This window comes from Notamacropus eugenii, chromosome 5 (assembly GCF_028372415.1).
Source record: "Notamacropus eugenii isolate mMacEug1 chromosome 5, mMacEug1.pri_v2, whole genome shotgun sequence".
In the NCBI taxonomy this organism is placed as follows: Eukaryota; Metazoa; Chordata; class Mammalia; order Diprotodontia; family Macropodidae; genus Notamacropus; species Notamacropus eugenii.
In genome coordinates, this window is record NC_092876.1 from 382,079,039 (window position 1) to 382,092,430 (window position 13,392).

The 13,392-nt window shown below is 35.6% G+C and overlaps 1 protein-coding gene across 4 annotated transcripts in view; it reads right to left on the bottom strand.

The window, feature by feature from the left end:
• WWC3 (WWC family member 3) overlaps positions 1-13,392 on the bottom strand; it is a 204,927-nt gene that overhangs the window by 96,204 nt on the left and 95,331 nt on the right. Inside the window, exon 1 of one of the 4 annotated variants that reach the window (XM_072614398.1) lies at positions 5,377-5,422. The exons of the other annotated variants lie outside the window; for them this stretch is intronic. The gene's annotated coding sequence lies outside the window, so the exon portion shown is untranslated. Of the gene's footprint in view, positions 1-5,376; positions 5,423-13,392 lie in introns of those variants that run through there. 4 annotated transcript variants of the gene reach the window in all.

Below are 13,392 nucleotides of genomic sequence, written 5' to 3' on the forward strand. Positions count from 1 at the left end.
GTTTGCTGCTTATTAGTATCGGATCACATTCTACCACTCCCTCAAATTCAATGAGAAAAGATTTAAGGAAGGAGCTCAATGTAAGATTTCCATTCTTACTGCCAGAATCCTAGGTCATGCTATATTACTTCAGTAGTCTTCCTGACTCCAGGTTCTTCCTGTCCTAATCCATTCTACACTCCACGGCCAGAGTAAACTTCTGAATGCACCATTCTAATAAGATTTCTCCCCGGTTGAAAATTTTTTTAATAGCTCCCTATTGCCTAGGACATAAATTTAAGCTACCAACTTTAAGTTGTTCATGATGTAGTACTAACTTACCAACCCAGCTTTGTTTTTCACTATTGCCAAAGAAAAACATGATTGCATTTGCCAAAATAGATTGCTTTGATATTCCTTAAATAAGCACTATATTTCTCCTAATCTGTCATTTACTGAACTCATCCTTCTTCGTGGAATATCCTTTCATCACTGTCCTTACCTCTTAAAATCCTACTCATTCTATTCAAATGCCACCATCTCCAAGGTGCCTTCCCTGACAGTATAAAATAATTGTTCCTATTTCCAATGAAATGACTAACTATAATTCCAAAAAACTGATGATTAAGAATACTTTCAAGCTCCTGAGAGGAGATGGAATGAAGGTACAGGATGAGATATAGTTCTGAAGAAAGCTAAAGTGGAAAATTATTTTGCTTAAGTTGTAGAAGAAAGAAACCACTCAATATTAGAATTAATGAAAGAATAGGGGAAAATCAATCATAGTTAATGTGAAATTGAGATTTTGGAAGATCTGATTTCAAAAGATTCATAGAAAGTATCACAGAGACAAAAACTCTGCAGAGGAAATCAGCCAAAAGGGATAAAAGATTCTCAAAAATAAAATTGTGAAGAAAGAAACAAGTCTAAAAGAAGAAAAGGGAGAAGTTTTACAAAGAAAACAATGTAAATGCTCAGGGCAAAAATCAGTCAAGTTAGGCTTTTAAAAGACATGTGTAGAAGAATATATAATAAAAAGAATGTATACTAATGCATGACATGGTCGTATAAGAAGAGTTCTAGGATTCTGAGGCCATATAGTAACACAGACCTTTTCATTTCAGCACAGGTGTGATGGTCTGTAAGTATGGACTAAGACATACATTGTCAGACATAGCCAGTGCTCTGGTTTGACTAAACTATTGTTCTTTTTTTTTTCTTTTTAAAAGAGGAGAATCCAGTGAGAAGGGGCAGCTATGTAAATAATTAAATAATAAACTTAAAGAAAAGAATAGCCTGAAAAGTACTAAAGTTCAGCATGAGCCAAAACTGGTATAGAGACCAACAAAGGAGGATAAAACAAGAAATTGGATCATTGCTTAGGATGGATAGGAGAAAAGGCCGAACTACTCAAATCTTATTTGATTCTTTTAGTTATCAAGAATTTTTGAACTTAGAAGTATGGGAAGAAGAGGATTCTTAATGAGGAGATGCTATCCAAGAGAAGTAAGGATAGCACATATCTTTCCTTATGACTTAAATTCAGTAGGTCCTAACAGCTTTCCAGGGTATTCAAAGAACTAATGTGTTTCCAGGTCAGAGGACCAACAAGATAACTAGACATTTTCCTCAGCCTCTACTCTCTAAAAAAAAAAAAATTCCCTCAACCTCCCCCCCGCAAACCAAAGAGGAATTGTGCAACAAATGAGGAGCAATTAAAGCTGCAGTCACAAGACAAAAAAGAGAAAGGTCTGACAAGATGAAATCCTTATGAATTAATTGAAAATCACAGTTCTTAAGGCTCACCTAGCATCTCTCTTTCATCATTATCAACATACCAAGGAAGGGAAACAAAATCCTAAAAAGGGTTTATGCCCAGGGACCATGTTGGGATCCCCTACATCAATAGAGATTTTGCCAATATATTAATCCCCTACAAGCCCTCATCTTGATGCAGGGTGGTAGATACTAATTCTACCCACTCACATAGGGGAAAGGAAGAAGGCAAAATATTACCTTCTGCCTTGGAATGGTCCCCTATCACCAAGACTGCAGAGACTCAGTGTGGAATACACTTTCCTATCTCCCCCAACCCTGAAAATGTGGCAGATCCAGATTCAGACCAACCAGAAAAGGGAAAGGAATTAAAATCCAGCTAATGCTAGTTCTCTCTGATGTGAGGCTACTCAAGACGGGAAACAAGGTTGGTGAATTCTAATCCCAAAGTAGGAGGAGGCTGAGGTAGTTTTGCAGCACAGACTTGGAAACATGCCCACCAGCAACAGAAAAGGAACAGAAAAGTTAGTAGTGGAGAAATACAAAGAAAATGGGCTGAAACACCAAAGATTTTCAAAGGAGGAAAATTCAATTAAAAACCCAGACCAGAAATAGACAAATGAACAGAAAAGATCCCAAAAGAGGATCCTGGAAAAAAAGATAAGTAATTAAACTCTCAAAAGATTACATATTACAATACAAAAGAAAGTAAATCAATGCTTGATAAAACACAGAATCCTGAGGAATATCAAGATGGCATGAACTCATAAGATATTCTAGAATGGTTCAGAAAAGAAATAAAATCCATAGGATAAGAAATTTGAAATGGACGTACACATATTTATCGGAAGTGATAGCTTCAACATAGTAATGAAAACTCAGTTATCAGAAAAAGATTGAATCCATTGTGAAGTTTCTCAAAAAAAAAAGTTTAACTGATTTGGAATATAAAAATATTGAAGCAAAGGAAAATTTGGCAGAATAGAAGCAAAAGGCAATAACATTAAGATCTATTTCCAAATCAAATCCAATGATCTTAAGGATGGAATGCACAGGGACAACTAAAGGATTTTAGGTCTTTCAGAAGAAATTTTAAAAATGGTAATACAGAAACTAATATAAGAAAACTTTCCAAAACTTTAGAATATAGAAAACACAGCAACAATCAAAAGAATCCACAGATTGTCTCCAGGACAAGAAGAAAATACTCTATGCTACAAACTCCACAACACCATGGTTAAAATATCTAATGATAAACATTATATATACTGCAAATGACTAGGAGAAAAATCTCCAAACAAAAAGAAATGAAATTTAAACAATACAATATTATTCTACATCCACTAAAAACCACAAAAAAAGGAATGTAATAGTTTCTAAAAAGAAAAAGAACCAGATCTCCATACCTGCAAACCTGAGCCTAATCATCAATGCAAAAGTATAGTTATGTAACAAGAGTGATATTTGAAGTATTTTTGAAAACAATACAGATATGAGCAAAATATTCAACAAACTGTTACCTCAAACAGCAGAAATACAAGACAAATAAGTATAATTACTAAGAAAACATAATGAACAAATTACCACATTTAAGTCATTATTTTAAAAGAGGAAAAAAAACTGATTTACCATTATGGATGGGGGAGTAAAATTGAGAGATATGCACTATTATAGTGAAAGGAGATATACCTATGATGAGAACTGAGGATTTCAGTATTTAATTAAGAGAGGAGAGGGGAGCTGGTGCAATGAGCAACTACCTTTTCTGACAGACATTTGGGACCACATGGACAACAACATTCCACATGAAAAGGAATATTCAAATTCCTAGGGGCAATTGGTAGGTAGGGGTTGGGGAAGGGTACATGAATCCACAAGAACTAAGAGATAAAATGACATAGAAATGGGACAAAAAATAGTGGGGAGAATAAGGGATAGAATCAGAAAACAATTTATTACATAGGGAGCTTTCTGTTGTTCTTCCATCATGTTTGCCTCTTCATGACTCCACTGGGGTTGTCTTGGCAAAGATCCTAGAGTGGTTTGTCATTTCATTCTCCAGCTCATTGTACAGATAAGGAAACTGAGGCAAACTGAATTAAGTGACTTGCTCAAGATCATACAGTTAGTAAGTGTCTGAGCTAAGATGAATCTTCCTGACTCCAGGCCTGACGCTCTAACCACTATATAACCTATCTACCCTGGGTAATTTCTACCAGGGGACATTGTTCCTAACAGCATTATTTCCCTTTTGAAGTAATATTTCTAAGAATGAGATGGAAAAGAAAAAAACGTGATGAGAACAAAGCAATATAATTATTCTTAGAAAAAGGCACAGAAAAAAAGCTGATCAAACAAAAGAAGCTGGAGGAGAAAGATAGGAAAAGGATTTTGAACTTAACTGAAGGGGGGGAGGGAAGAGGGGAAAAACCAGACAAATTAAATAAAGAAAATGAAATCAATAGCACAAACTAAAGCCTTGGGATAGGAGAAAGAACCTGTAGAAATAGGGCTACATTAAAGTAGGCTAATCAAAACTAACTGTAGGGACAAAGTATTGACTTACAAGAAGAAGAAAATTAAAACAAAACACCAGGGAAACAAAAAATAAATCTTTTCACTTTCACTGTCAGTGAACTACTGAACTAAGCAATCCAATAAAATGAAAGAAGTGGAAGAATGGATGAGAAAGCACATCCTCACACTCTGTTGCTTGAAACAAATGTCTTTGCGGACAAGGTTAGGGTCAAAATGAGGCTGAAACAAAATTGATTGCATTAGGGGAATTTTTTTTAAAAAAATCAACACTTGCAAACATGTTACCAAACATAGAAAAAACAAAAATATTAACAAACAAGGAAAATACATTACATTCAAAAGAATCACAGACAATGAGTCAATATCAATATCCAACCTATATGCATCAAAAGGGATAGAAGAGGGAATAAAAATTTATTCATATGGTACCTACTAATTGCCAGGCATTGGGCTAAGCCCGCGTTACAAATACTATGTCATTTCATCCTCACAACAACCCTGTGAGGTAGGTACCATTATTATCCCCAATTTACAATTGAGGAAACTAAGGCAAACAGAAGTTAATAAACTTATCCAGGGTCACACAACCAGTAAGACTCTGAGGCTGGATTTGAACTCTGCTCATCCCAACTCCAAGCCCATCTACTATGTCACCAGCTAGAGACTTTATTATTTTTCTCTCAGAGTTGACACACATCTAACAGAAAGATAAACAAAAGGAAAAATATAGAACTCAACAAACTATTAGAGAGCTTAGAGGCACAAGATCTATGGCATTTTCTGAATGGGAATATCAAAGAATACACATTTTTCTTTTCACTGCATAGCACTTTTACAAAAATAGACCACATATTAGTGCAAAGAGAAGTAGAAAATAAATTTTAAAAATCAGAATTAGTAAGTACATCCTTTACGGAACATAACACAAAAATAGTAATCAGTTTCAGGAGCACAAGCAAAAGACATAGACTTAAAGGTAGACTTCATAATGAAATCCTAAAATATCTGAAAGGGCCAAAAGAACAAATCATAAGAAACAATTCATAAGTATATGAAACATAATGAGATGACAAGACAACATACCAAAATTTCTGGGATGCAGATAAAGCAGTCCTCAGATGAAAAATTATATCCCTAAAAACATACATTAAGAAAATAGAAAAAGAGAGGATTAATGAACTGAATATGCATTTGAAAAATTTAGAAAGACAACAAATAAACAAAACCCAAAATAAGCACAAAAGAAGAAATCTTGAAAATTAGAGGAAAATAGATAAATTAAAAACCAATAAAAATTATAGAACTGAAGATGACTAACAACATTGACAAATCTTTAGCTAGCCTGGTTAAAAAAGGAGCATCAAATTGATGAAATAAAAAAAATTAAGTATAATCACAACAAACCAGAAGAAATAAAAAGCATAAGAGCTACCACATATAAATAATTATATACAAAGAAGCAGAATTTAAAAGAAATGGTGAATTAGCCACAAAAATGTAATATTCTAAAATAACAGAACACAAAAGAGAGATTTTTAAACAAATGAATCTCAAAAAAGGAAACTGAACTAGTTGTAAAGGAGGATCTACCAAAGAAAATATCCCCAGTATAAGCGAATTTATAGGAGAATTCTATCAAATTTTTAAAGAACAATTAATGACTATACTAAACCAATTATTCTCTAAAACTGAGAAATAAAGCTTGTTTTATGTGATGAATATAGTGCTTGGGAAGGATGAGGAAAAGAAATAAAAACTACAGATCATTATATCATTAAGTTACAATGGACAAACATTAAAAGCTTCCCCAGTAAATAGAGGAGTAAAGCAAGAATGCCCTGTTTCTCTGCCGTTATTTGATATAGTTCTTGAAGAGCAAGTAGAATAACCAGACAATAGAAATTAAAACCATAAAGGTAGATCAAGGGAGATAAAACCATTACTATTTGCTGATGCTATAATTATTTACTTAGAAAATCCTAGGAATCATCAAAGAAACTCCTTAAAATTATTAGGAGGTTCACTAAAGTTACCACCTACAAATTTAAATCACCAAGAAACAACATTTCTCTATAGAAATAATGAAATCCAGGGAACAATAAAAGAAAGGAGTCCTAGTCAAAATAACTATAAATTTCACGAATATGTAGGAATTACTCTAACAATTAATCTACATTTAATGCCTGTATAGATACAATTACAAAAAAAAAAAAAAAGAAAGAAATAAAGAATGACTTAAATAACTAGAGAGATATTACTCACTGCTCATGGCTGGGTTATGCCAATACAATATCAAGAGAATATTTGACAAAGCTAGACAAAACTCTGAAAAGTCTTCAATTAGAGAAACATGAAAAAATGAAGTAATGAAGGGAGAATAGTACTACTAGATCTCAAACTACATTATAAGCTATCAAATTCATTTGCTAACAGTTAAAAATAGAAAAGCAGATTAATGGAAAAGATGAGATAAGAAAGAAACTAAAATAACTGAACACAATAACCCAGTGCTCAACATATGAAATAGACACAAATTATCTAAGGAGGGAAAAAACCCTGTCCTTTACAATTGCTGGGGAAATGGGAAACTAGTCTGCAGGAATTAGAGTTAGATTAAAATTTATACTATATGTTATTATAAATTCAAAATTGATATTACTTGAATAGTAAAGACCATAATGCTATTAGAAAATTAGAAAAAGATCCATATATATTTCACAGTTATGGCTAGAGGGCAAACACTTAACGAAACAAGTGTCAAAAGCAATTACAAAAGATAAAAGCAGTAACTTCAATTATATAAATTTGAAAAGTTTTTGCATGAACAAAATGTTACTAAGATAAGAAATGAAACAGTGAAGTGGGGGAAGATCCTTGTGTAAAATGTCTCTGATAAAGTTATGTAATTCAAAATATGTAAAAAACTAATATAAATGTGTGAAACCAAAAGCTATTCCCTAATAGATAAGCAGTGAAAGAAGTTTTCAACAGAAGAGAAACAAATTATTAGCAACCATATGGAAAAATGCTCCAAATCATTAATATAAGAAAAATTCAAATCAAGATCATTCTGAAGTTTCACTTCGTACTCCAAAATTGGCATAGACAACAAAAGATCCTAATAGTCAATATTAGAGATGTTGTGGAAAGATAAGTTCATTAATGCATTGTTACTGAAGCTGCGAATTTTTCCAATCATTCTGGAAAACAATTTATTAAACAAAGTGGCTAAAATTTCCATACCCTATGACCCAGAGATTCTACTCTACTAGGCACCTACCCCAAAGCAGTCAATGATAAAAAGAAAAGATGGATATGTATGTATATATAAAATTTATATCAGTACTTTCCCTGACAGCAAGGAACTACTAAGTAGATTCCCTTCTATTAAGAAATGACTAAAGAGTTGCAGTACATGAATGTCATGGAATATATATGCATATATATATACATATATATACATACACATACACACACAAACAACACACACACTGTATACTGTTATAAGAAACAATGACTATTGATGACTCTGGAGAAGCATGGAAAGATTTAAATGAACTAATATTAAATGAACCAGGAAAACAATATACACCAATGACTACAAAAATCCAAATTGAAAGAATAATAAAACAATTGAAACTGAATATGAAATTGTAATGACCAAGCCTGGCTCCAAAGAAGAGATAAGAAGTTATCTCCACAAGCATCTCTGAAGAGGTAGGGGAGCCTGGGTATGGAACACTACCATAGGTTTTTGGACTTTTTTCAGTACGTTGATTAGTTTTGCAGAATTTTTTTCTTTCACTTAAAAAATTCTCTGTCACAAGGATAGTTATATGGGAGAGGGTAGAGAGAGAAAACACTGGAAACAGTAGTAATATTAAATAAAAACAAAATACATCAATAAAATGTATTTTTTCAAAGAGCTAGCAGATACAACAGCTGAACTTTGGAAGAATTAGGAGAACAGGAAAGTTGTTATAGAACTACAGAATCACACCTGCAAACCACAAATCAATTAGCTTCGACTGATTTCTAGTAAATTCTAGAAGATGTTAATCAAAAGGACTGTTTGTGAACATCCAGAAAAGAAAAATCATGAAAAGCTTCATTACTGCGTATAAAAGTAAAGAAAAAAAGCCTTTTATGTTATTCTTATGCACAAGATAAAAGAAACTTCAATGAAATCAAAGATAGCAAGTTCATGAAATAGGTGACACAAGGCTACAAGGTTGGTAAGATATTGTATGACAGATTCAGGATCTGAAAAGATGCCAATAGATTAGAAAATTTGCAAATCTGCTTTGGTTGAGTGAGTTTCCTTACTGGGAGTCCACTATTAATGAATAAATTACAGATCTGCTAAAAATAAAAAAAAAAGTGATATATCTATCTATCTATTTATCTGCTCAAAAAGTCAATTTCACAAGTACAAAATGAGGGAGTCCTAGCTAAAGAGTAAGTCATTCCACCAAGATATGTTTGTTTCTTTTTTAGCAGATTGAAACCTTATTATGAGTCAATAGATCAACATGGAAGCCAGTAAAGTAAATGCAATATTATCCTCAACTGCATTAGGATGGGCACACCTAGGTACCACTTCTAGGTACGATATCTAGGTACCACAGGCCAGCTGGATGGAACAGTGAATTGGGTGTTAGGCCTAGAGTCAGGAAGACTTATTCTGTGCCCCTATTTGCCTCAGTTTCCTCATCTGTAAAATGAGCTGGAGAAGAAAATAACAAATCACTCTAGTATCTCTGCCAAGAAAACCCCAAATGGGGTCATAAAGATCAGACACGACTGAAAAATGACTGAACAACTCAACACCCCATCCCAAAGGGGCAATCAATGGAGACCATGCCTTACCACAGTAAAAAGAATTGGAGATGCTTAAAGTTTGCAGAAGGGACAATAAAATGGAAACATGAGAGCTATTATCAGGAACTTCAAGGGAGTGTCAGGTAGAAGAGCTATACTTCCTTTGCTTAGCCCTCATAGGACAGAACTGTCACTTACTACCTATGTTATCACAGTAAAGGCACTTATCCTCTCTCAGCTCCAGATTCCTGATCTATAAAATAAAGAGATTGAAGCAAGTGGTCTTCTGAGGTCAATTCCAGTTCAAGATTTATAATCCTATAAATTGCAGATTTAAACTTGAAAGAAATATATCCCTTAAAGATCTCCTAACTCCCCTTTTCTCTAACTTGCTGTTCTACTCAACAGGCAGCCTTTTCATCTGCAACTTATCTCCTGAGTGGATTTATCCATCAAGAAATGCTCTTTGCTAAAGTGACTGGTCCCAATTCTCATGCCTCATGCCTCAATCTCCAGCCTCTGGAAAGATCAGCCAGGCCTACTCTTCCATTTCCTGCTGAATGTGTTCCCTGAGAGGGGATAACCAGATTTGGCTGGGCTGATTTCCATCTGATCCAGCACAAGGTAGCTCCTACCTCCTACTAACAGCCTGATCTTCCAACAACCTCCAGGACAAAGAGGACCAACCCTCCCACTGACCTCAGGTCTTCCAACTCCTGCTATGCCTATTCATTAAGGAAAGAGGAAGAGGAATGTCAATGGGGAACAGGATTTTCTTTTCCACCTGTGAACATTCAGCTTTCATTCCTGATAAGCCCCTTTGCTGCCAAATCTCCAGCCTTAGGAGGGAAAGGAAGTAATGAAATGAGGATTCCCATCTGATCACATGTCTTTCATCTCATGCTGCCCTTGTCCCCATCCTGTCTCCAGCCACCTCTGAGAAAAGGAGTGGTGCCTTCTAACCAATGATGAACATTCTTGCACCTAGTTATTCTCTTCCCATCCCGGTGATTTTGAACCCTAGAGATCATCATCCAACCCCAATTCCTCATTCTGCTGGACCTAATTTCTCATTCCCATCCTTCTCAACCCTTCTACCCCAAAATTCCAACCAAACATCACCCACTCAGTTCCACTGTGCCCTATGAAATGCCTGTTCCATAAGTAACAAACTTCCCTTCATCTTAAATCTCTTCCACTCCCTTCCATCTAGGAGATATTACTGAAATTTTGTGACACAACCTCCCTGGTCAGCCTTTCCATTACCGGCTTCACCATTACTCATTCCCTTCATCCCATTAGTCAAGGCAAGGAAGTTGGAATATTCCTTGTTCCCCATTACCACTTCCAGTTTCTCTCCCTATCTCCAAAACCCAATAATCTCTCCTCCTTTGAGGCTCATGCAATTCATCTTTATCACCCTATTAAAATCCCAGGAGCTGTTGTCTACAAACCCCAGAGCAGTTGCGTTCCTTCCTCAGTGAGTTTAGCACATGGTTTGCAATTTTTCTTTCCTCCTCAATTCCTGCCTTCCTACTAGAGGGCTTCAGCATTCATACTGACTCTTAAACACTCTAATCATTCAGTTCCTCATGATCACTTCCTCCACCCCACCTCATCCACACACAGAGACAGCCATATCCTTGATCTTGCCATCACTCACAAATATACTACTTTCATGTTCAAGAATTCTGAAAGCCTGATTATAACTATTGGTTTCCCACCTGTCTCTTCACCTTCCATAAACTCTACTCTTAGTCTGCACCATGACCTCTAATTCCTTCACCCCTTAATTCTCTCCCAGGCTATCACTTCTGCACTAACCGCTCTCTCCTCTTTTCTCCATCTTGGCTCCTTGACCAACCAGTTCAGCTCTACATTTTTCTTTTCTCGAGTCTCTAGCCACCTTACCATATCTCCAATTGAGCCCTGCCAATCCTCAGCCTTAGATCACTCTCACCAACCACCAATACCTTTTACCACTATCCTACTTTGTAAGTCTCTCTGATCTAACACATAAATGGTGGTTCCTGGTACCTTAATCTGGCTAAATGCTTTGTCAGAGATCTGTTCATCAATTTGATTTTATATCCACAGAATAAGGTAATCTTTGGCAGTTAGGTGAAACAGTGAATAGGGCACTGGGTCCAGAAACAGGAAGATCAAATTCAGTCTCAGACACTAGCTGTGTGACACTGGGCAAGTTAACTTAGCCTACGTTCAACTTAGTTTCTTCAACTATAAAATGATAATAACAGCACCTACCTCTCAGAGTTGTTATGAGGATTAAATGAGAAAATATTTGTCAAGTGTTTAGCACAGTACCTGGCATGAGGTAGATATTATAAACACTTATTCTCTCCCTCCCCTGGAGATATCATTACTATTCCTCTTCCATTCAATCTGAAACCTCTGAACATTTGGATGTGAGAAATTTAATTGCTCCACCTACAGAAGTGCTGCTAAGGGTGGAGAAGAATCACAAACTTTGGATCCATTAACAAATTTATGTTACATAACCTCAACTGGGCCTTCACTGCTGCTAGGCAATGCCATCTTCCTCCCTCAGCAAATCAGTATTCCACTATCCATAGCACATCTCCTAAACCTTTTCTTCCCTCCTTAAGCCTCCAATGGATCCTTCTGCCCCCATTCTCTCAGCTGACTATCTTGTCTCATATTTTATAGAAAATATTGAGGCCATTTGCCAAGAACTCTCTTGTCTCCTCTTCCTCCCCTCCTCCCCACTCACCATGAGCTCCCTCTTCTCTCTTCCTTATCCTCATATCATTCCTTTGCTTCCAGCCACAATCTCCTCCTTCACCCCCATCTCACATGAGATGATCTTTCTCCACATCAAGCATAACTCCTCCACTTATTCCAGTAATCCCATTCCATCCCATTTTTTCCATCAAATTATTCCCTCTACAATTTATAATCTATTGTCAAGCTCTACCTACATACTGAGATCCTTCAAAGTCCTTCATAAGCTACCCCTCTCCTAACTTTCCAGTCTTCTTATACTTTACTCCCTGTCAAGTACTCTTCAAATCCATTGATACTGACCTCCTTGCTGTTTCACAAACAAAACATCCATCTTTCAGCTCTGGGCATTTTCTCTGGCTGTTCCCCATGGCTGGAATACTCTTGTTCACCATTTCAACCTGCTGCCATCCCCAGCTTCCTTTATGTTCCAACTAAAATCCTATCTTCTACAGGAAGCCTTTCTTACTTGTTAATTTCTTAATTCTAGTGCCTCCTCTCTCTGAATTATTTCCTATTCAACCTCATTATAGCTTGTTTGCACACATTTATTTGTTGTCCCTCTTCATTAGACTATGTGTTCTCTGAAGGCAGGCACTGTTTTTTGCCTTTTTTTTTTATCCCCAGTACTTAGCACAGTGTCCATCACATAGTAAGTGCTTAATAAATATTTATTGTCTGACTAACATGCCTGACATAGCTTCCATTGTAAATTAATAAAATGGCTATCATGTGAATTTGATTATGTTGAATCAGTTCCCAGAGCCTGTTCAAATTGAAAAATTTAGAAAGCTGAATTTCTGAGCCTCAAAACTAAAGACAGGCTGCTAGAATAGTATGCCACACTGTCATTACTTATATCATTGTTACATTAAAAACTCCTGAAATTCTAGGACTATGTCTTATTTTCCCATAGTGCCTGTCATATAACAGACAGCACATGACAACTGAATTGTTGTATGATTCTCATATGAAGTGTTTAGAATGTGAAAGATGATGGCTCCATTATAATTTCATGGTCAAATCAATTCTGAAATATTGTACTCAATTTTGTACCTCAAATTTTACACAGGGCATTAATAAAATCAAGTACATTAAATGGAAGCTTACCAGAAACTGTCAGGGCACAAGGATTAGTTGGGAGAAGATTTACAATGAGGAAGTGTCAAGTATTTCAAGAGTTTCTACAAGGAAGATGGATTATACTTACTGTTGTCAAATATGGCAAAACTAGAGACAGTGAGTTATGGTGGAAGGAATCCCAGAATTTGAAGTTGGAGGACTTGGGTTCAAATCCGAACCCTGTGTGATCTCAGAGTATCATCAGTTTCTTTATCTGTAGAATGAAGGGGTTGGACTAGATGCCCTCCAAATGTATGAGCATATGGTCTATGAACTAAAAACAATGGGTCAAAAGTTGCAGAATAGCAGATTTCAGCTTGACAAAAGGAAAAAAAAAACCTTAATGTTTAAAGTTGTTTAAAATGCAGTGGGTTACTATAGTGAGCAGTAAAT